This window comes from Hylobates moloch, unplaced genomic scaffold (genome assembly GCF_009828535.3).
Source record: "Hylobates moloch isolate HMO894 unplaced genomic scaffold, HMol_V3 SCAFFOLD_9, whole genome shotgun sequence".
In the NCBI taxonomy this organism is placed as follows: domain Eukaryota; kingdom Metazoa; phylum Chordata; class Mammalia; order Primates; family Hylobatidae; genus Hylobates; species Hylobates moloch.
The window spans coordinates 26,756,363-26,780,684 of NW_026652284.1; the positions used below are offsets into that span (position 1 = coordinate 26,756,363).

The 24,322-nt window shown below is 45.2% G+C and overlaps 1 long non-coding RNA gene across 1 annotated transcript; it reads right to left on the reverse strand.

The window, feature by feature from the left end:
* Positions 1-24,287, reverse strand: LOC131384247 (uncharacterized). The gene is made up of 3 exons (XR_009214914.1): positions 24,178-24,287; positions 3,856-4,107; positions 1-78 (listed from the first exon to the last, which is right to left on the reverse strand). It is a non-coding gene; the product is annotated as an uncharacterized LOC131384247 (long non-coding RNA).
* Between the last annotated feature and the right edge of the window lie 35 nt (positions 24,288-24,322).

The following is a 24,322-nucleotide window of genomic DNA, read 5'->3' on the forward strand; positions in this document are numbered from 1 at the left end:
CTCCTCCACATCTTCATCCAACTGCTCATTAGGATCCACTTCTCTTACTAAGTCCTGTAATTTCTTCTTGGTCAACACCTAAAGTCAATTGGGAGAAGACTTTTCAACCAGGTGTTAAGAAAACGAAACAAATCATTACCCTGTAATGAAGAAAGGCTGTCAAATTGTTGGTTTTAGTTTCCACTTTCCAATGAGTTCACAGTCTGGCCTACCTGACTATGCTGCTGTAAGACTACACTCTCAAGACAGAAGTAACTTAGGGAAAGGTAGAAAGAGCAGTTTGAAGACAGGCCAGCATCCAGCTGTCAGGCAGTGTATTTCAGCCTCATGTCTTTTTCTCACTGTGCCTCTCCAAATGAAGAAATTTGCAATTTTCTGACCACCACAAATTGTCTAAAGGCAAGTTTGTTTTTTTGTTTTGTTTTGTTTTTGAGACAGAGTCTCGCTCTATTGCCCACTGGAGTGCAGTGGCATGATCATGGCTCAATGCAGCCTTGACTGCCAAGCTCTCCCACCTAAGCTTCCCAGCTAGCTGGGACCATAGGCACGTGCCACCACACCTGGCTAATTTTTTTTTTTTTTTTTGAGAGACAGGATCTCGCTATGTTGTGCAGCCTGCTCTTGAACTCCTGGCCTCAAGTGATTCTTCCACCTCAGCCTCCCAAAGTGCTGTACATGCTCTTCCTCCCTTCTTCCTTCTTGCTTAGCTCATGGTGCCTCTTTCTGATGCTTTTCCTAGCCCATCCCAGTAAAGGTAACCCCTTACTTCCTCCTTTGGCCTCTACTGCATCTTGTGCACCTTTTATCATTGTGCATATTTATATACTTCCCTGTTTCTGACTTAATAGGCTAAAAGCTCCCTGAGGGCAGCCTTCATAAAGGAAATGTCATGTTACATATGTATGCCATTAAAAAGTAATCAAAAGAAAGCCAGGCACAGTGATTTGTGCCTGTAGTCCCAGCTACTCAGGAGGCTGAGGCAGGAGGATCACTTGAGGCCAGGAGTTAGAGACTGCAGTGAGCTATGATTGTGCCACTACACTGCAGCCTGGGGAACACAGGAAGACCTCGTCTTAAAAAAAAAAAAAAAGAGCCTGGCACAGTAGCTCACGCCTGTAATCCATCACTTTGGAAGGCCGAGGTGGGAGGACTGCCTGAGCCCAGGAGTTCAAAGACCAGCCTGGGCAACATGGCGAGATTGCATCTCTATTTTAAAAAAACATCTAGCCGGACGCGGTGGCTCATGCCTGTAATCCCAGCACTTTGGGAGGCCAAGGCGGGTGGATCACAAGGTCAGGAGATCGAGACCTTCCTGGCTAATGCAGTGAAACCCTGTCTCTACTAAAAACACAAAAATTAGCCGGGTGTGGTGGCGGGCGCCTGTAGTCCCAGCTACTCGGGAGGCTGAGGCAGGAGAACGGCATGAACCCAGGAGGCGGAGCTTGCAGTGAGCCGAGATCTCGCCACTGCACTCCAGCCTGGACGACAGAGCGAGACTCCGTCTCAAAAAAAACAAAAAACAAACAAACAAAAAAAACATGTAAAAAATGGCTGAGTGCAGTGGCTCACGCCTGTAATTCCAGTACTTTGGGAGGCCGAGGTGAGCAGATCACAAGGTCAGAAGATTGAAACCATCCTGGCTAACACGGTGAAACCCTGTCTCTACTAAAAATACAAAAAAAAAAAATTAGCCAGGCGTGGTGGCGGGCACCTGTAGTCCCAGCTACTTGGGAGGCTGAGGCAGGAGAATGGCATGAACCCAGGAGGCAGAGCTTGCAGTGAGACGAGATCTCGCCACTGCACTCCAGCCTGGGCAACAGAGTGACACTCCATCTCAAAAAAAAAAAAAAAAAAAAATCTAAAAAATATATAAAAAACAAATTAAAAAAAAAGAAAAATTTAGGCACTTGATCTCCTCAGTGCCCATTTGAGTCTCTTCCAAGTGTACTTTCATTTCTTTCCTGCTCTAAACCTTCTAGTAAAATTCCACTTAAAAAAAAAAAAAAAAAGAGCCAGGTACGGTGGCTCATGCCTGTAATCCTAGCACTTTGGGAGGCTGAGGCGGGTGGATCACCTGAGGTTAGGAGTTTGAGACCTGCCTGACCAACATGGCAAAACCCCGTCTCTACTAAACATACAAAAATTAGCTGGGCGTGGTGCTGGGTGCCTATAATCAACTATTAGGGAGGCTGAGGCAGGAGAATAGCTTGAATTGGGAGGAGGAGGTTGCAGTGAGTCAAGATCATGCCATTGCACTCCATCCTGGGTGACAGAGCGAGACTCTGTCTCAAAAAAAAAAAAAAAAAAAGAAAGAGACAGAGACAGAGGAAAAAAAGAAAAACACCAAAAGATATACACTAAAATGCTAATCATGGCTATTTTAGGGTGGTGGCATTAGAATTATGGGCTATCTATTCTTTATGTATTTCTGAAGTTTCTGTGATAAACATGTATAACTTTTGAAATAAGGAAAAAAGAAAAAAAAATTTTTTTTTTTTTTTTTTTTTGAGACGGAGTCTTGCTCTGTCTCCCAGGCTGGAGTGCAGTAGCGCAATCTTGGCTCACTGCAAGCTCCGCCTCCCGGGTTCACACCATTCTCCTGCCTCAGCCTCTCCGAGTAGCTGGGACTACAGGCGCCCGCCACCACGCCCGGCTAATTTTTTTGTATTTTTCAGTAGAGATGGGGTTTCACCGTGGTCTCGATCTCCTGACCTCGTGATCCGCCCACCTCGGCCTCCCAAAGTGCTGGGATTACAAGCGTGAGCCACCGCGCCCGGCCAATATTTGTTAATGATGTCTCATATCTATCCATTCTTCTTCATTCTATCATTATCACCTAATTTAAGCCTTCACTACATATCTTGATTTATTGCAAAAATCTTAGAATTGGTCATCCACCCAGTCTAACCCCGTTTTCTACCCATCCTGTCCCCTTACTGCCAAGTTAATCCTCTATAGGACACACTATTTTTATTATGTTACTTTTACTCCTTTATTAAATATCTGCAGATTGTATATTGCCTAAAAGTTCCAATGGAAATTTACTAGTACAGGTTCACTATGTTCTGCCCTCCCTATACAATTCTAAATTCTGTCTTCTACAACAGACTCCATATTCAACATGGGTTGATATCCTGACTGCCCAACCCGCTCTCATTAATCTTTGCAAGTCCCTCCACTCATTCCCTTGAAATACTGGGCCAAATCATCCATTCTACACAGCCTACAAAAAACAAGTCAAAGGGATTATACTTATTTCTTGTGGCTCTGGAGGGCAGAATCAGAATTATGGGTAGAAAGAATGGAGCAGATTTTAGAATCACTGCAGAAAATTAATAATGGCAGCAACTGGATGAACTAGAAGATGGAATGACTAGAAGCAAGAGTACTTTTATCATAGGAATAATGAATCAATTTATTATTTTATTTAACAACTACATGGTTAACATGTATATAAAGCACTTATCAAAATGAAAGGAAAAAAACACCTTTCATAGGCAAGGTATTGTGTTAGTGTGTACGGAGGGATGGATGTATATAGGCATACACACAACCACATACAACACAGTAATTAATAAACATTGTACATGATAATTTGCTAAAGAATGTTCCCAGAGGAGTATATATTCAGGACAACTTGAATCTGTGTCTCCTGAGTTGCGAGTCCTCAGATTTGGCCCAAATAAACTCTCTACTTATATTAAAACAAACAAAAAAAGTTAGAAATCCAAAAGAGGGAAAAGACCTTTTTGGCTAAGAGAAAAAAGCAGCATCTGAGATGGACATCTCTTAAAGTATTACAGGTTGAAATAATAGGTAAGAGGTGGCTACAAAGAAAGAGTAAGAGGATGATACCTGATTGTTTTCAGGGCTAAGACGACCTCCTGTCCCAGGAGTGCCTGGTATCTTTACCACTGTAGTACTATTGGCCATGGAGCCTTGTGGAGGGGTGCTGGCTGGTTCCGGTTTTATGGATGAGAAATTGGAGAGGTTGATTAGGGCTGAGGGGCCAAACTGGTTCATAATCTGCCGAGCTTTGGACTTCAGCTCATAGAGCTTATCGAGATCCTGTTTCTTTTTGGAGCTGTAAGGACCAAGGCCAATTAACTGGAGAAGAAAAGCACAAGAATTAGCTCTAGAAAAATCTGTAATAAAGGATGAATCTTGAGAGTAAAAAGAGGCCTGGTGCAATGGCTCACAACTGTAATCCCAGCACTTTGGGAGGCCCAGGTGGTAGGATCACTTAAGCCCAGTAGTTCAAGACCAGCTTGGGCAACATAGCGAGACCTAGTCTCTACCAAAAAAATAAATAAATAAATAAATAAATAAATAAATAAGTAAAATGAGGTCTGTTAGACTTTGAGGGTTCTTCAGTATATACAGAATGGTGACCATTTAATACCCACAGGTTAAAAATTGAGGGAATGAAGAATGTTTATTACTCTCACCTGATATTTAGAAACCATCTCATCTCCAAATGTTAAATGAAATAGTCCATAAAATTGAAACAAGGAAGTTAATGAAATGAAGAATCTTATGTACAAAAATAAACTAGGGCTGGGTGCAGTAGCTCATGTGTGTAATCCCAGCATGTTGGGTGCCTGAAGTGGAAGGATCACTTGAGACGGGAGTTCAAGACCAGCCTGGGGAACATGGGGAGGCCCTATCTCTGTAAAAATTTAGCTGGGGCTGGGTGTGGTGGCTCACGCCTGTAATCCCAGCACTTTGGGAGGCCAAGGTAGGTAGATCACCTGAGGTCAGGAGTTCAAGACAAGCCTGACCAACATGGTGAAACCCCATCTCTACTAAAAATACAAAAAAAATTGGCTAGGTGTGGTGGCACACGCCTATAATCCCTCCCAGCTACTGGGGAGACTGAGGCAGGAGAATCACCTAAACACGGGAGACAGAGCTTGCAGTGAGCTGAGATCATGCCACTGCACTCCAGCCTGGGCAACAGAGTGAGACTCGGCCCCGCCGCCCTCCCTGCAAAAAAAAAAACAACACAAAAAACACTTAGCTGGACATGGTAGCATGTAGTCCTAGCTACTCGGGAGGCTAAGGCAGGAGGATTGCCTGAGCCCAAGAAGTTGAGGCTGCAATGAGCCATGATCACACCACTACTGCATTCCATCCTAGGTGACAGAGTGAGACATTATCTAAAAATAAAATGAAATACAATAAAAATAAACTAGAGGCTGGGCACAGTGGCTCATGCTTGTAATCCCAGCACTTTGGGAGGCCAAGGTGGGTGGATCACCTGAGGTCAGGAGTTTGAGACCAGCCTGACCAACATGGAGAAATCCCAACTCTACTAAAAATACAAAATCAGCTGGGGGTGGTGACACACGCCTCTAATCCTAGCTACTTGGGAGGCTAAGGCAGGAGAGTCACTTGAACTCGGGATGCAGAGGTTGACGAAACTCCATCTCAAATAATAATAATAATAATAAATAAATAAATAAATAAACTAGAATAAGCAAGACATTTTTGAGAACTTTGTAAAAATACTTGGTTAAGTACTACATGCATTATTTTTAAAGTATCAAATAATGTTAAATTCAAATAAGTCATAGCACAATCATATCCTTTAAAAAAATCAGTCACAAAGCTTAAGAATACAGACTAGTTCATTTTGGCATTTCAAACATGCTTAAGTCTATGTCAGGGCTATGCCCAATAAACATTACTTTTAGCAGTTGTTAAAAGTAAACTCCTCTTTATCAAGAGCAATTTTTCTCTGAGTGTTAGCAATCTAAGTACATGCAGAGACCCTAGTCTGGAGCAGCTGAGACTCCTGAATCTTAGAGTCATGAGGCTGACTCTGTGGACGTCAGCTTGGGTGTCATCACGATCAGAAGCACATTCACCAAGTTCTGCTCACAGTAGCCTCAAACTTACTTACAGCTATCTGAGTGTCTAGATCTTTAATTACATCAGCAACAGCTGTGAGCCCGGTGAAATGAGAGGCAGCCATTTTCAAAAGCTACCTGTAAATGAACAACTGGCATCAAGCACCATCCTTGCCATGGAACCATTTTAGTTGCATGGCCTGGTACATCTTCACCAACCAGGATCCAAGCAAACTGGATGTGGAGAAATATATCTCCTTTTCCTTAGTGGGAGCCAAGACAAACATCTCCATCTCTTTCATAAGCAATTTTGAAAATTAATTAATGATGACTATGGCACATATAGACCATCTTCTTATAAAATGAATGTCTGCTGTTAGGGATAAACTAACAGCATATGGAATATTTTATTGGGCAAAATTGTGGGATATGAGCCTGCAGGAATTATGTCAATGGCTTTCAGAACTTGGTAAAAGTTGGAATATAAATGTCTATCTGTATCTATTCTACTCTTGTCCCTAGTCCTGAGTTCCTCATCCCCACACTGTCTGAATTTCTAATATGAGAAATCTGGCCCGGTCCAGTGGCTCATGCCTGTAATCCCAGCACTTTGGGAGGCCAAGGCAGGCAGATCACTTGAGGTCAGGAGTTTGAGACCAGCATGGCCAACACAGTGAAACCCAGTCTCTACTAAAAATACAAAAATTAGCCAGGTGTGGTGGCACATGCCTGTAATCCCACCTACTTGGGAGGTTGAGGCAGGAGAATCACTTGAACTCTGGAGGAAGAGGTTGCAGTGAGCCGAGATCAGGCCACTGCACTCCAGCCTGGGCAACAGAGCGAGACTCTGTCTCAAGAAAATAATAATAATAATAAATAAATAATAAGAAGAAATCATGTTCTCCTGGTTTACTCTTAATAAAGGCAACTAAGTATGTACTGGTTAAAAAACCAAGATGAACTAGGCTGACTTGCTGGCCAAGAACCAGCTGATGGGGACAGCAGAGTATTAGCATCACTTGTTTGTTTTAACCATATGTGGCCTCCTTCTCCCCTACCCACAAACATTACCAATAGAAGAGTCAGGATAGAAACCTTTCTTAACATGGTAATAGCTGTTCTAATATTATAAAAGCAAACTATTTTCCCAAAGCAAGTTCTATGCAAAAGCCTCATTAAGGATCATCAAACTGGGCCGGGCGCGGTGGCTCACGCTTGTAATCCCAGCACTTTGGGAGGCCGAGGCGGGCGGATCATGAGGTCAGGAGATCGAGACCACGGTGAGACCACGGTGAAACCCCGTCTCTACTAAAAATACAAAAAAAAAAATTAGCCAGGCGTGGTGGCGGGCGCCTGTAGTCCCAGCTACTCGGAGAGGCTGAGGCAGGAGAATGGCGTGAACCCGGGAGGCGGAGCTTGCAGTGAGCCAAGATTGCGCCACTGCACTCCAGCCTGGGCGACAGAGCGAGACTCCGTCTCTCAAAAAAAAAAAAAAAAAAAAAGGATCATCAAACTGTATCCTCATCACTCTAGCCTCACACTGAACATACTACATCTCTCAAAAACATTCCCACAGCCTTCAAGGGACTTCCCAAACAATACTGAGTATTGCACAAAATAAGTGGAGACTTTTTGTAATAGAGATTTTTGAGTAAGAATTTTTGTTATAACATCTGGAGACATATCTGGATGTGGTGGTGTGCACCTATAATCCCAGCTACTCAGGAGGCTGAGGTAGGAGTACTGTTTGAGCCCAGGAGTTTCAGGTCAGTCTGGGCAACATAGTGAGACACTGTCCCTTTCTCTCTTTTTTTTGAGACAAGGTCTCATTTTGTAGGACGGGCTAGAGTGTAGTGGTGTAATCATGGTTCACTGCAGACTCAAACTCGTGGACTCAAGCAATCCTCCTGTCTCAACCTCTTAAGTAGCTAGGACTACATGTGCACACCATTGCACTCAGCTAAATTTTTTTTTGGTAGAGATGGGATCTTGCTATGCTGCCTAGGCTGGTCTCAAACTCCTGGCCTCAAGTAATTCCCCTGCCTCAGCCTACCAGAGTGCTGGAATTATAGGCTTGGGCCACCACACTCAGCCCCGTCTCTTTTTTTTTTTTTTTTTGAGACGGAGTCTCACTGTGTCGCCCAGGCTGGAGTGCAGCGGTGCGATCTCAGCTCACTGCAACCTCTGCCTTGCCAGTTCAAGCAATTCCTGCCTCAGCCTCCCAAGTAGCTTGGATTACAGGCGCACGCCACCATGCCCGGCATATTTTTAGTACAGGTGGGGTTTCACCATGTTGGTCAGGCTAGTCTCAAACTCCTGACCTCGTGATCCACCCACCTCGGGCCTCCCATAGTGCTGGGATTACAGGCGTGAGCCACCAAGCCCGGCCTCAGCCTAAATTTTTTTTAGGGCTGGGCACAGTGGCTCACGCCTGTAATCCCAGCACTTTAGGAGGCCAAGGCAGGTGGATCACCTGAGGTCAGGAGTTCGAGACCAGCCTGGCCAACATGATGAAACCCCATCTCTACTAAAAATACAAAAAATTAGCCAGATGTGGTGGCGGGCATCTGTAGTCCAAGCTACTTGGGAGGCTGAGGCAGGAGAGTTGCTTGAACCCAGGAGGTGGAGGTTGCAGTGAGCCGAAGATCATGCCACTGCACTCCAGCCTGGGCAACAAGAGTGAAACTCTGTCTCAAAAAAAAAAAAAAAAAAGGCAAATAAACAATGAAAAACTTTTTTAGGGCCAGGCGTGGTGGCTCAAGCCTGTAATCCCAGCACTTTGGGAGGCCGAGGCGGGCAGATCACGAGGTCAGGAGATCGAGACCATCCTGGCTAACACGATGAAACCCCGTCTCTACTAAAAATACAAAAAAAAAAAAAAAATTAGCTGGGCGTGGTAGCGGGCGCCTGTAGTCCCAGCTACTCGGGAGGCTGAGGCAGGAGAATGGCGTGAACCCGGGAGGCGGAGGTTGTAGTGAGCCGAGATCACACCATTGCACTCTAGCTTGGGCGACAAGGGCAAAACTCCATCTCAAAAAAAAAAATTTTTTTTTAAAGATCTGGAGACAAAAAATGTGGCCTATGTACACAGTACCAAATATGAATATTCATATATCAAATTAGGAATTTTTTTTCTTTTTTTGTTGTTTCCAGCAAGATTGGATGAAATCAGGAAATAACCTCAAGGAATAGCTCCAACAGCAGTCACTTTAATGAAATAAGTGGAGGCTGGGTGCAGTGGCTCACGCCTGTAAATCCAGCACTTTGGGAGGCCAATGTGCGTGGATCACTTGAGGTCAGGAGTTCAAGACCAGCCTGGCCAACATGGTGAAACCCCCATCTCTACTAAAAATACAAAAATTAGCCAGGCATGGTGGCATGTGCCTGTAATCCGAGCTACTCAGGAGGCTGACACACGAGGATCACTTGAACCTGGGAGGCAGAGGTTGCAGTGAGCTGAGATAAGGCCACTGCACTCCAGCCTGGGCAACAGAGACTCCATCTCAAAGAAAAAAACAAAAGAGGCTGCGTGCAGTGGCTCACGCCTGTAATCCCAGCACTTTGAGAGGCCGAGGTGGGCGGATCACAAGGTCAGGAGATCGAGACCATCCTGGCTAACACGGTGAAACCCCGTCTCTATTAAAAATACAAAAAATTAGCTGGGCGTGGTGGCAGGTGCCTGTAGTCCCAGCTACTCGGGAGGCTGAGGCAGGAGAATGGCGTGAACCCCAAGGAGAAAGATCTCCGCGAACCCAAAAACCCCCCACCCCCCCCCCCTAAAAAAAAAAAAAAAAAAAAGAAGTAAGTGGAACCTCTGGAGAAGGGGAAAAATCAGTTTCTCCCTAAGAAACTCGACAAAAATTTACTGCTGTCACTGACCTTGCTGAAAAGCAAACAATACTTCTGAATTTTAAATAATTCTGGCTAAGCAAACTATTTCTTCCTATAAAGATGAAACGAAACAAAAGCAGATGATAACCAGACACCCCCTGGTGCCAGACTAACACTACCCTTAGGTTCCTAAACTATTTCTTGATATGGTAAGATTTTAAAACTGTAACACATTTGAGTGGGTGGTAATACGTAGGTTTATACAACTGTCGAACCCCTCCCATTGAACATTCAAGATCTATGCATTTTACTATATGTAAATTATACTACAACTAAGAACAATAAATCAAACACCCTTCCAGCTCCCCAGGAAAAACAGTGTACTACTATTTATCCTACAGAAAGGAAAACCTGAGCTCAAGACCAGCCTGGTCAATATGGTGAAACCCCATCTCTACTAAAAAAAATGCAAACATTAGCCAGACATGGTGGTGGGGGGGCACCTGTAATTCCTTGGGAGGCCAAGGCATGAGAATGGCTTGAACCCAGGAGGTGGAGGTTGCAGTGAGCCGAGATTGCGCCACTGCACTCCAGCCTGGGTGACAGAGTGAGACTCTGTCTCAAAAAAAAACTAAAAAGCTGGTCACAAAAAAACACATATTGTATGATTACATTTATATGAAATGTCCAGAATAGGCAAACCCATACACAGAAAGTAGATTAGTTGTTGCCTATGGCCAGGGCATGTAGGAGAGGAATAGAGACTGGCTGCTAATGGGTATACGGTTTCTTTTACGGGATATAAAAATGATCTAAAATTACACTGTGGTGATGGTTGCCAACCCTAATTGTATTAAAAAAAAAAAAAAAACCCCCACAGAATCATACACTTTAAATCGGTGATTTGTGTGAAATGTGAATGATTTAAATAAAGACTTTTTTTTTTAAACAAATGAGGAGGCTCATGAAATGGTCTCCAAGAGAAATTGTTCAATGAATGAAAGCAAAGAATGGGAGAATATTTTGTTATCATTTATTAAAACACGTGTATTGCTGGGTGCAGTGGTTCATGCCTACAATCCCGGCATTTTGGGAGGCCAAGGCAGGCGGATCACCTGAGGTTGGGAGTTTGGGACTAGCCTGACCAACATGGAGAAACCCTCTTTCTACTACTAATACAAAATTAACCAGGCGCGTTGGCGGGCACCTGTAATCCCAGCTATTTGGGAGGCTGAGGCAAGAGAATCGCTTGAACGGAAAGGCAGAGGTTGCAATGAGCCAAGATTGAGCCACTGCACTCTAGCTGGGGCGACAGAGCAAGACTCCGTCTCAGATAAATAAATAAAACACACATACACAGACACACAGTTGTAAATTCATAAATTATTCCTGGCAAGATACATAAGAAACTGATAACAGAGGGAGGTGGGGGAATGGTGGTATCTGGGTTGCCTATGGGACCAAAAGCGTCTTATTTTTCACTGTACACCCTAAATCCTGTATTAGGTGCATATGTTACCTATGGAAAAAATTAAGATAAACTACTATTTGGATTTTTTCTCTGAAGAAATAGATCATACTCACCCTTTTCCTCCTGTTTTTTGTTTTTGTTTTTGAGACACAGTTTCACTCTGTCACCCAGGCTGGAATACAGTGCCATGATTTTGGCTGACTGCAACCTTGGCCTCCCGGGTTCAAGCAATTTTCCTGCCTCAGCCTCCTGAGCATCCGGGACTACAGGCACATACCACCACGCCTGGCTAATTTTTTTGTATTATTAGTAGAGATGGGGTTTTCCCACGTTGGCCAGGCTGGTCTCGAATTCCCAACCTCAAGTGATCCGTCCGCCTCGGCCTCCCAAAGTGCTGGGATTACAGGCGTGAGCCACTGCGCCCGGCCTTGGGTTTTTTGTTTGCGGAGACAGGATCTTGCTGTTGCCCAGGCTGGAGTGCAGCGGTGAAATCACAGCTCACTGCACCCCCAAAATTCTGGGCTCAAGCAATAATCTTGCGTCAGCCTCTTGAGTAGCTGGGGCTACAAGTGCAAACCACACCTGGCTAATTTGTCTATTTTTTTTTAGACACAGTGTCTTGCTATGTTGCCCAGGATGGCCCTGAACTCTTTGCCTCTATCAGTCTTCTCCCCTCAGCTTCCCAAATAGCTGGGGTTATATGCGCAAGGCACCACACCGAACTCTAACCTGTTTATTTTTTAGAGATGGGTCTTACTTTGTGGCCCAGGCTGGAGTGCAGTGGTGCAATCATAGCTCACTACAGCCCTCAACCAGCTGGACTCAAGCTATCCTCCCATCTCAGCTTCCTCCGAAGCTGGAACTACAGGCGCACCACCATGCCCAGCTCATTTTATATTTTTTATTTTTTGTAGAGAGAGGGTCTCACCATGTTGCGCGGGCTGCTCTCAAACTCTTGGGCTCAAGCGATCCTCCTGCCTCAGCCTCCCAAAGTGCTGGGATTATAGGTAAAAGCCTCCATGCCCAGGCTATCTCACATTTATACAAAAATAAGTTCAAGGCCAGGTACAGTGGCTCACACCTGTAATCTCAGCACTTCGGAGGCCGAGACGGGCAGATCATGAGGTCAAGAGTTTGAGACCTGCCTGACCAACATGGTGAAACCCGTCTCTACTAAAAATATAAAAATTAGCTGGGCATGGTGGCGTGCACCTGTAATCTAAGCTACTCAGGAGGCTGAGACAGGAGAATCGCTTGAACTCGGGAGGCGGAAGTTGCAGTGAGCCGAGATCATGCCACTGCACTCCAGCCTAAGTGACAGAGCAAGACTCTGTCTCAAAAAAAAAAAAAAAATTCAAAACTGATCATATACCTAATGTAAAAATATACAACTTCTTGAAGAAAACAGGAGAAAACCTTCATGACTTCAGGTTAGTCAGAGTTCTTAGATACAACATCAAAAGCACAATCCACAAAAGAGAAGAATTGATAAAGTGGACTTAATCAAAATGTAAAACTTCTGCTCTGCAAAAGACAGTAAGAAGATAAGGTGGGCAGGCGTGGTGGCTCAAACCTTTAATCCCAGAACTTTGGGAGGCCGACGTGGGCAGATCACAAGGTCAGGAGTTCCAGACCAACCTGGCCAAGATGGTGAAACCCTGTCTCTACTAAAAACACAAAAAAATTAGCAGGGCATAGTGGTGGGCGCCTATAATCCCAGCTACTCGGGAGACTGAGGCAGAGAATTACTTGAACCTGGGAGGTGGAGGTTGCAGTGAGCCGAGGCCAAGACGGTGCCATTGCACTCCATCCTGGGTGACAGAGTGAGACTCTGTCTCAAAAAAAAAAAAAGAAGATATGTCATAGATTAAAAGAAAATATTTATAAATCACATATCCAACAAATGACTTGTATCCAGCATATACAAAGAATTTTCAGTGCAAAGGCTAGTGGGGGAGGAAAAAAATTTTCTTTTTCAAAATTCAATAATAAGAAAATAACAACTCAATTTAGAAAATGGGCAAACTCGGCCGGGCATGGTGGCTCACGCCTGTAATCCCAGCACTTTGGGAGGCTGAGGCAGACAGATCACCTGAGGTCAGGAGTTCGAGACCAGCCTAGCCAACATATAGTGAAGCCCGTCTCTACTAAAAAATACAAAAATTAGCTAGGTGTATTGGCGCACACCTATAGTCCCAGCTACTTGGGAAGCTGAGGCAGGAGAATCACTGAAACCCAGGAGGTGGACGTTACAGTGAGCCGAGATTGTACCACTGTACTCCAGCCTGGGCAACAGAGCGAGACTCCGTCTCTCCAAAAAAAAAAAAAGAAAATAGGCAGACTGGGCATGATGGCTCATGCATGAAATCCCAATACTTTGGGAGGCCAAGGCAGGAGGACTGCTTGAGCTAAGGAGTTTGAGACAAGGCTGGGTAACATAATGAGACCCTGACTCTTTATTATGTATTTTAAAGGGCAAAAGATCTGAGCAGACCCTTCATCAAAGATAAACAAATGGCAAATAGGCACATGAAAAGATGCTCAATATCATTTGTCACCAGGAAAATGCAAATTTTAAAAAACATGATATGCCTATGTAAAATAGTTAAAATTTAAAAACAAAAACAAGTGCTGGAGAGGATACAAAGGAACTGAAACCCTCATACATTGCTGGTGTGAATGTAAAATGGTATAGTTTTTCTGGAAGACAGTTTGGTAGTTTCTTCTAAAGTTAAATGTATACTGATATGACTCAGCAATCCCACTCCTAGGTACTTACTGTAGAGAAATTAAAACTTACATTCACACAAAAATCTGTACATAAATATTTACAGCAACATCATTCACAACCACCAAAAACTGAAAACAATCCACGTGTCCTTCAAATGGTGAATAAACAAATTATGGTATATCCATTCAATGGAATACTCAGAAATAGAAAGGAAAGGCCAGGCACAGTGGCTCACATCTGCAATCCCAGCAATTTGGGAGGCCAAGGAAGGTGGATCACCTGAGGTCAGGAGTTTGAGACCAGCCTGGCCAACATGGTGAAACCCTTTCTACTAAAAATACAAAAATTAGCCGGGCATAGTGGCATATGCCTGTAATCCTAGCTACTCGGGAGACTGAGGCAGGAGAATCGCTTGAACCTGGGAGGCGGAGTTTGCAGTGAGCCAAGATTACGCCATTGCATCTACTTGGGAGGCTGAGGCAGGAGAATTGCTTCAACCCAGGAGGCAGAGGTTGCAGTGTGCAGAGATTGCACGATTGCACTCCAGCCTGGGCAGCAGAGTAAGACTCTGTCTCAACAATAACAACAACAACAAAAAGACTACTGACACATGCAACAACATAGATGAATCTCAAATGTATCATACTAAGTGGAAAAGGCAAGGCTCAAATGGCTGTATAATTCCATTTATAGGCCACTCTGGAAAAAAACAGTTATAGGGATGGAAAACAGATCAGTGGCTGCTAAGGAGTCTGGGGCAGAGGAGCGTTTGACTACAAAGGAGCAGCATGATTAAATCTGTGGAGGTGGGGGGTGAAATTCTGTATCTTGAGTGTTGTAGTGCTTACATTACAGTACATATTTGTCATATTCTATGAGTTATGACTGTACCCCATAATAATTTTATTGTATATCAATTTAAAAAAATATGTAATTTTTTGGTGGAGCTCTGCCTTGTTGCCCAAGCTGGAGTGCAATGGAGCGATTTCAGCTCACTGCAACCTCCGCCTGCCAGGTACAAGCAATTCTCCTGTCTCAGCATCCCAAATAGCTCAGATTACAGGCATACACCACCATGCCCAGCTATTTTCTTTTTGTATTTAGTACAGACGGGGTTTCACCATGTTAGGCTGGTTGGGAACTCCTGACCTCAGCCTCCCAAAGATCCACCTGCCTCGGCCTCTCAAAGTGCTGGGATTACAGGGCATGCACCTCCAAGTCTGGCCTAATTTTTTTTTTTTTTTTGAGACAGAATCTCACTCTGTTGCCCAGGCCAGAGTACAGGAGCCCAATTTTGGCTTACTGTAAACTCTGCCTCCCGGGTTCAAGTGATTCTACTGCCTCAGCCTCCAGAGTAGCTGGGATTACAGGCAAGTGCCACCATGCTGGGCTAATTTTTGCATTTTTTTAGTAGAGATGGCATTTCGTCATGTTGGCCAGGCTGGTCTTGAACTCCCGACTTCAGGTGATCCACCCGCCTCAGCCTCCCAAAGTGCTGGGATTATAGGCATGAGACACTGTACCCAACCAAAAATAAATTTTAAAAAGTAAAACAGGGCCAGGTGCAGTGGCTCATGCCTGTAATCCCAGCACTTTGGGAGGCTTGAGGCGGGCAGATCACTTGAGGTCAGGAGTTCGAGACCAGTTTGGCTAACATGGTGAAACCCCGTCTCTACTAAAAATACAAAAATTAGCCGGGTGTGTTGGCCGGGTGTGGTGGCTCACACCTGTAATCCCAGCACTTTGGGAGGCTGAGGTGGGCGGATCATCTAAGGTTGGGAGTTCGAAACCAGCCTGACCAACATGGTGAAACCCTGTCTCTACTAAAAATACAAAAATTAGCTGGGCGTGGTGGCGCATGCCTGTAATCCCAGCTACTCACGAGGCTGAGGCAGGAGAATCGCTAGAACCCGGGAGGCAGAGGTTCCAGTAAGCTGAGGTCATGCCATTGCACTCCAGCCTGGGCAACGAGAGCGAAACTCCACCTCAAAAAAAAAAAATTAGCCGGGTGTGGTGGCGCGTGCCTGTAATCCCAGCTATTTGGGAAGCTGAGGCAGGAGAATCACTTGAACCCAGGAGGTGGAGGTTGCAGTTAGCTGAGATTGCGCCACTGCAACCCAGCCTGGGTGACAGAGTGAGACTCTATCTCAGAAAAATAAATAAAAAATAAATCAAAATCAAAAACAAAAACAGGCATTAACTGGCTGGGCACAGTGGCTCATGCCTGTAATCCCCGCACTTTGGGAGGCTGAAGCAGGTGGATCACAAGGTCAGGAGTTCGAGACCATCCTGACCAGGACGGTGAAACTCCGTCTCTACTAAAAATACAAAAAAATTAGCCAGGCGTGGTGGCGCTGGCCTGTAATCTCAGCTACTTAGGAGGCTGAGGCAGGACAATCGCTTGAACTTGGGAGACAGGGGTTGCAGTGGGCTGAGATTGCACCACTGCACTCTAGCTTGGGCGACAGAGCGAGACTCCATCTCAAAAAAAAAAAAAAAAAAAAAACCCACAAAAAACAGGCATTAACTGTGGGACAGTTTGAGAGAACAATAATAATTAACCCTTACTATTACCTACTATGTAGAAATTGTGTGCTATGATTCACAAAGTAAATATGGAAAGTCCATCCCCCAGTGATCTGTAGTTGAAAATATTTAATAATTCTATCAAAACACGATTGTATGCGTTAGAGTTCAATGTAAATAACCCCATCTAGGCAAGGCACAGTGGCTCACGTCTGTAATCCCAGCACTTTGGGAGGCTGAGGTGGGCAGATCACCCGAGGTCGGGAGTTTGAGACCAGCCCGACCAACATGGAGAAATCCCATTTCTACTAAAAATACAAAATTAGCCGAGCATGGTGGGGTATTCCTCTAATCCCAGCTACTCGGGAGGCAGAGGCAGGAGAATCATTTGAACCCAGGAGGCGGAGGTTGCAGTGAGCCAAGATCACGCCATTGCACTCCAGCCTGGGCAACAAGAACAAAACTCTATCTCAAAAATAAATAAGTAGGCCAGGCATGGTGGCTCACGCCTGTAATCCCAGCACTTTGGGAGGCCGAGGCGGGCGGATCACGTGGTCAGGATCGAGACCATCCTGGCTAACAGGGTGAAACCCCATCTCTACTAAAAAAAAAAAAAATACAAAAAATTAGACAGGCATGGTGCCTGTAGTCCCAGCTACTTGGGAGGCTGAAGCAGGAGAATGGCACGAACCCAGGAGGTGGTGCTTGTAGTGAGCTGAGATCGCGCCACTGCACTCCAGCCTGGGCGACAGAGCGAGACTCCGTCTCAAAAAATAAATAAATAAATAAAACCACATCTATCTTTTTTTTTTTTTTTGAGATGGAGTCTCACTGTGTCACCCAGGCTAGAGTGCAGTGGCACGATCTTGGCTCACTGCCAGCTCCACCTCCCGAGCTCGCGCCATTCTCCTGCCTCAGCCTCCTGAGTAGCTGGAACTACAGGCACCTGCCACCACACCCGGATAATTTTTTGTATTTTTAGTAGAGATGGGGTTTCACCGTGTTAGCCAGGATGGTCTCAATCTCCTGAACTTGTGATCCACCTGCCTCAGCCTCCCAAAGTGCTGGGATTACAGGCGTGAGCCACCACACCCGGCCTATCCTCCCTCCTTTTAAACTGTGGTTGACAGGCTGAGGATGACAAGCCCTAATTGCTTCCCTTTTAACAACCTTGTATTTCAAACAGAAGTCTAGCTGCAACCCTATTATTGTATTGAGAGGATCTAATTTTTCATAGGGTAGGAATTAAGGAGACCTTGCAATAGTTGTAAGACCCTGGTATTCTCTGTGCATCTATTCCATTAACTGTTTTTTTTTTAAAAAAACAAAACAAAGGTGAGGAGAAAGGGGAACAGAAGACAAGGTAGCCTTCAAAACCTTTTTTTACCTCTGAAATGTTTTGTAATTTATTATTTAAGCAAAATACTGGAATCAAGAGGACTGGCCTGATGGCATAAAAGCCCTATACTGTGGTGCATGACTTCACTTAATGACTGGTTTTTCTACCTGGCTGTTTCTTTCCTCTCTGGCTTCTAAATGTGTCTAAATGAGCTCATATTTCCCAGCCTAAATAAGCTAAAAAGGATCAATTATTTGCAGTCTGTGAGACTCGAGAGCAACAGAAATGCAATATTTTTTTCCAGTGTGCAATTAGGATTGGTTAGTTGAGGCTCCAGCTGGTTTTGACTTATCAAAAAGGCAGTATAGGCCACATGTGGGACCCCACGTCTGTAATCCCAGAACTTTGGGAGGACAACATGGGAGGATTGTTTGAGGTTAGGAGTTGGAGACCAGCCTGGGCAACACAAAAAGATCCTGTCTCTAACAACAACAAAAGGTAGTATAGTATATAGTACAGTGGTCAAGGATATGAACCACGGTAGCAGTATCTGGGTTTAAGTACCAACTGTGCCACTTTTCAGCTGTATTGAGCAAGTTACATAATCTCTTTATGCCTCAATTTTCTCATCTGAAAAAATTAAGTTGGCCGGGCCTGGTAGCTCACGCCTGTAATCCCAGCACTTTGGGAGGCCAAGGCAGGCGGATCAGGAGGTCAGGAGATCGAGACCATCCTGGCTAACACGGTGAAACCCCGTCTCTACTAAAAATACAAAAAATTAGCCGGGCGAGGTGGCAGGCGCTTGTAATCCCAGCTGCCTGGGAGGCTGAGGCAGGAGAATGGCGTGAACCCCAGGAGGCGGAGCCTGCAGTGAGCCAAGATCGCGCCACTGCACTCCAGCCTGGGCGACAGTGAGACTCTGTCTCAAAAAAAAAAAAAAAAAAAAATTAAGTTAATAATGAAGTACAGGGTGGGCTTGGTGGCTCACACCTATAATTCTAGCAGTTTGGCAGGCTGAGCGGGAGGATCACTTGAGCCTAGGAGTTTGAGACCAGCCTGGGCAACATAGTGAGATCTCGTCACTACAAATGAAAATAAATAAATAAATAAATTAGCCAGGCGTGGTGGCATGCAGCTGTGGTCCCAGCTACTTGGGAGGTTGAGGCGGGAGGATCACTTGAGCCCAGGAGGTTGATGCAGTAGTGAGATGTGATGGCACCACTGCACTCCAGCGTGGGTGACAAAGCAAGACCCTGTCTTGGGGGAAAAAAAAAAATCAACATACTGCTCAATGCAGTGGAGCACACGTATAGTCCCAGCTACTATGGGGTCTGAGGTGACGGAATGGCTTGAGCCTAGGAGTGCGAGGCTGTAGTACACTGCGATAGGCCTATGGCTGGCCACAATGCTCCAGCCTGGAAAATAATGCAAGACCCCATCTCTCAAAAAATACCAGTGTTTCACCCATCCTGCTGCTAACCCAGCACACATATCCATGTGTGCTGGCACCATGTAAGTGTTCTTTATGACTTCAGAGATTAACAAAAGAATGGTGGATTGGAAAAAAATGGTAACAACAAGTGGTCAGCAGGAGGCTGATGAGAGGTACTGTGGAAAACCCAAACCAAGAGGACTGGATGCCATCTTTGGTCAGTTTCCACATCTGTAATTAGGAGTTGGCCCAGGCAAATTCTTTTTTTCTTTTTCTTTTTTTTTTTTTGAGACAGAGTCTTGTTCTGTCACCCAGGCTCGAGCGCAGTGGCACGATCTTGGTTCACTGTAACCTCCGCCTCTGGCCGGGCCAGGCAAATTCTAAAGTCCCTTTCAGCATTAAAAATCAGTGTAAAGGCCGGGTGCAGTGGCTCACGCCTGTAATCCTAGAACTTTGGGAGGCTGAGGCAGGCGGATCATGAGGTCAGGAGTTCAAGACCAGCCTGACCAATATGGTGAAACCCTGTCTCTACTAAAAATACAAAAAATAGCTGGGCATGGTGGCGCGCACTTATAGTCCCAGCTACTCGGGAGGCTGAGGCAGGAGAATCGCTTGAACCTGGGAGGCGGAGCTTGCAGTGAGCCAAGATCGCGCCACTGCATGCCAGCCTGGGTGACAGAGCAAGCCTCCGTCTCAAAAAAAAAAAAAAAAAAAAAAAATCAGTGTAAAGGCCGGGCGCAGTGGCTCACGCCTGTAATCCTAGAACTTTGGGAGGCTGAGGCAGGCGGATCACGAGGTCAGGAGTTCAAGACCAGCCTGACCAATATGGTGAAACCCTGTCTCTACTAAAAATACAAAAAATAGCTGGGCATGGTGGCGCGCGCTTATAGTCCCAGCTACTCGGGAGGCTGAGGCAGGAGAATCGCTTGAAACCTGGAGGCGGAGCTTGCAGTGAGCCAAGATCCCCCCATTTTCACGCCCGCCGGGGCGACAGAGAAACCCCCCCCCCCAAAAAAAAAAAAAAAAAAAAAATTGAGTGTAAGATTTTCTTTTTAATTAGCCGGGCGTGGCTGCGTGCGCCTGTAATCCCAGCTACTCGGGAGGCTGAGGTAGAAGAAGTGCTTGAACCTGGGAGGCGGAGGTTGCAGTGAGCCAAGATCATACCACTGCACTCCAGCCTGGGTGACAGAGCCAGACTCCGTCTCCAGAAAAAAGATTTTCTTTTATTTTTTTATTTTTGCCCTCTTTACCCTCCCTGTCTGACTTAAAGTAAGTCCATACATAGAGATTTCAAAGTCTGTCTGCCTCCAACACACCTGTTTCACAGTGCAGCCTGTAAACATTGCTGATATAGTGCCTACAAAATATTTTAGGGCTTTCCATAAAGAATCCCAATCAAAAGTAGTATGTCTTCGCCAGGTGTCACGGTTCATGCCTACAATCCCAGCACTTCGGGAGGCAGATGTAGGAGGATCACTTGATGACAGGAGTTTGAGACCAGCCTGGGTAATATAATATAGAGACAAGCCTGGCCAACATGGTGAAACCCGTCTCTACTAAAAATACAAAAATTAGCCAGGCATGGTGGCACGTGCCTGTAATCCCAGATACATGGGAGGCTGAGGCAGGAGAATCGCTTGAACCCGGGAGGCGGAGGTTGGAGTGAGCCAAGATCGCACCACTGCTCTCCAGCCTGGGTAACAAGAGTGAAAGAGTGAAACTCCGTCTCACACAAAAAAAAGGTAATATGTCCTTTTGTCCTTTGTTCCTATCGGCTCTAATTATAATGCAATGATTTTCTGATCGGGTATTTTGAAGTCCTATTAAGTCAATGGTAGAGCCACAAATGAAATAAAGTACATTTTGCAAGTATAGGTAAGGATGTTAACTCAGGAATAAATTATCATTAATTAAACCATCAAGTACTTTGAAGTGGTGACATGGGCATGGGTATGCTTTCCCTTATAAGTTCATATAAGTAAGTTTTGATCATTTATATATAATAGGAGCTTGCAAATAGTACAGGCTAACCCTGGGGAAAAAACAGTAGTTTTAACTAAGCTCAATTCCCCCAAACATCTAGTTCATGATATAATCAACTGGAAAGTTAATCAAATTTAAGCCCTTGTTTTTCAAATTACTTTTTTTTTTTTTTTTTAAAGACAGAGTCTCATTCTGTTGTCCAGGCTGGAGTACAGTGACACAATCTCGGCTCACTGGAACCTCCACCTTCAGGATTCAAGTGATTCTCTCCCACTTCAGCCTCCAGAGTGGCTGGGACTACAGGCATGTGCCACCATGCCCAGCTAATTTTTGTATTTTTAGTAGAGACGGGGTTTTGCCATGTTGGCCAGGCTGGTCTCGAACTCCTGACCTCAGGTGACCCGCCCGCCTTGGCCTCCCAAAGTGCTGGGATTACAGGCGTGAGCCATCATGCCCAGTCCAAATTAGTCTTTCTTGGTCTCCTAAATCTAAAATTAAATATGTCTTTCTACATTGCAAGGAAAAGCTCTACAAAGTTCCCATTTTTCTATCTTGAATAATCTATGCTTCTGTGAAAACAGAATTTAGTTCTCCTCAAATGCCACAATACATAAGTACCCTAATAAGTTATAGTCCTTGACATTTAGAGGAGACTTAAGGAGGGGATGCTTTCATTCAATTATATGTTTTGTATAACGATTACTTCTATTTTGCTGATGGACAAACTGAGAGGAATCCACTTAGAAGAGTAGAAAAAAGTTTTAGAGGCACACGTAACTGGGGTTGGGTCACTGTGTGATTTCAGGCAAAGTATTTAACCTCTCTAAACCTATTTCATTATCTGTACAACGGGACTGACAATATCTAACTTGTGGGGCTGTGACATTTAAATCATAGAATACTCGAAAGTGCCTAAGCTGTGCCTGGTTAGTCCGAGTAGGTTTCAGAAAAAGATATTAATATTGAAGGAAGTGACTGGTGCAAGTCTCCCCACCATCCTTATCCTTATCCAAAAGCAGCCATCTCTAGTAAATGTTTGCAATAAAAATACAGGACACACTTATTTATGACTTTCCAAACAGCTTATTAAATAAATAAATAACACTGAGCTTTATTTAAAGGTTCCAGCCAGGTGCAGTGGCTCATGCCTATAATCCCAACATTTTGGGAGGCCAAGGCGGGAGAATCACTTGAGGCCAAGAATTCAACACCAGCCTAGGCAACACAGCCAAACACTGTCTCTACAAAAAAACTTAAAAATTAGCTGGGTGTAGTGGCTCACACCTGTAGTGCCAGCTACCCAGGAGGCTAAGGCAGGAGGAGTGCTTGAGCCCAAGAATATAGGTTGCAGTGAGCTATGATTATGCCACTGCATTCCAATATGGGCAACAGAACAAGACCCTGTCTCAAAAATACAAAAATAAAAATAAAGGTTTCCTTACTATTAAGTGACATTTACTGTATCAATGTCAATACAGTAACAACACTCAAATTATCAGAAACTGTAAAAATTTCCAGTTTTTACTGGAAATAAAAACTGGGCCGGGCGCAGTGGCTCATGTCTATAATCCCAGCACTTTGGGAGGCTGAGGCGGGCGGATAACTTGAGGTCAGGAGTTCGAAACCAGCCTGGCCAACATGGCAAAAACCTGTCTCTACTAAAAATACAAAAATTAGCCGGGCATTGTGGCGCACACCTGTAATTCCAGCTACTTGTGAGGCTGAGGCAGGAGAATCGTTTGAACCGGGGAAGCAGACTGCAGTGAGCCGAGATCGGGGCAACGGCACTTCAGCCTGGGCGACAGAGAGAGAACTTGTCTCAAAAAAAAAAAAAAATTCCCTCCTGAGTTTGAAGATAAAGCAAAGATTCTAGAAGCATTTAAGGAACATTAACCAAGCATCTCATTTGCTACGCACAGAAGGGTACTGTATTAAAACTATGATCTAACTAACCATTGCCTCTCTGTAATCCCAAGCTTCTTTGAACCTTAGCCTTCTTAAATGTAAAACAGGAGTTTTTAAAAGACGATCTTTTGGGACTCTTCCATCACTGACATTCTTTTATTTGAGATGCAGAGATCTGTGCTCATTCAGGGTTGGGTGGAATGGGATTTAAAGCACTTATTAAGTATATAACTGAGTTCCAACTGTTTTCAACTTCACATCTGATTCCCAAGAATGAAGCAGAAAATGAAGATGTTTGCATGTGGGCTTCCTAGATTGAGTATCTGACACAAGAAAAGCTTGCCAAGAGCCAATAGGCAGTGCGAAGGAGAAGTTGTCTTCCCCTGAATACGTCCTTTATCTCTCTGGGTTCAGGGAATACTGTGGAAAAAATGGATCACTAAATCTTTTCCAAACCCTTTCCCTTTACTTTGTAGGCTGATCTCAGGTCCATGGTCCCTTGGATCCAAGGCTTTTAGGGGCTTGGGTCCTCACAGCCCTGTTCCGAGACTCAGGAACTCGGAGTCTCAAAGCCCGGATCCCGTCCCCAAAGAAGCCCCAGTCTTCACTGCCCGCTTCTGTTCCCTTCCAAACTCAAGTTTCCTCTGTCTGCTTCTGCCCCTCAGGAACCTAAGTCTTCGCTGCCCCGTTTCTGAATCCTTAGGAGCCCAGGTCTTCACTGTCCCGCTTCTGCCTCTTAGGAGCCCAAGTCCTCACCGCTCCACTTTTACCTCTCCGGAGCCCGTGTCTTCACGCCCCGTTCCTTTCTGACCCTCTCCTCGTAGGAGTGCGGGTCCTCATAATCCTGCTCCTCTCAGACCACTTTCCCTCAGATGCCGGAGAACTCACATCCGTCCCCGTTCCCTAAGTCCCGTCTTGGAGCCCGGGTCCCCACAGCCGCGTCTTCTCCGAGCCTGACCCTCTCAGTCAGTCCCTTCCCAAGAGCCTGAATCCTCACAGCCCCGTCTCGTCCACAACCTGGTCCTTCGAACACTGACCCACTGTAGGTCTGGGTCCTGACTCCCTCCTCCCGCTCTTGTTCCTCAACTGCCAGGGCCCAAGACTCACAGGCAGCAGCGTCTATCTCCCCATGATATGCGGAGACTGCCCCAGTGAAGCGTTCGTCTCAGCAGCCGGTCCGACTGCGCGGCCCTCCCCGACTACTTCCGGCACCGCTCCCCGCCTCCAACCCGGAAACGCGCGGCTCTTCCGG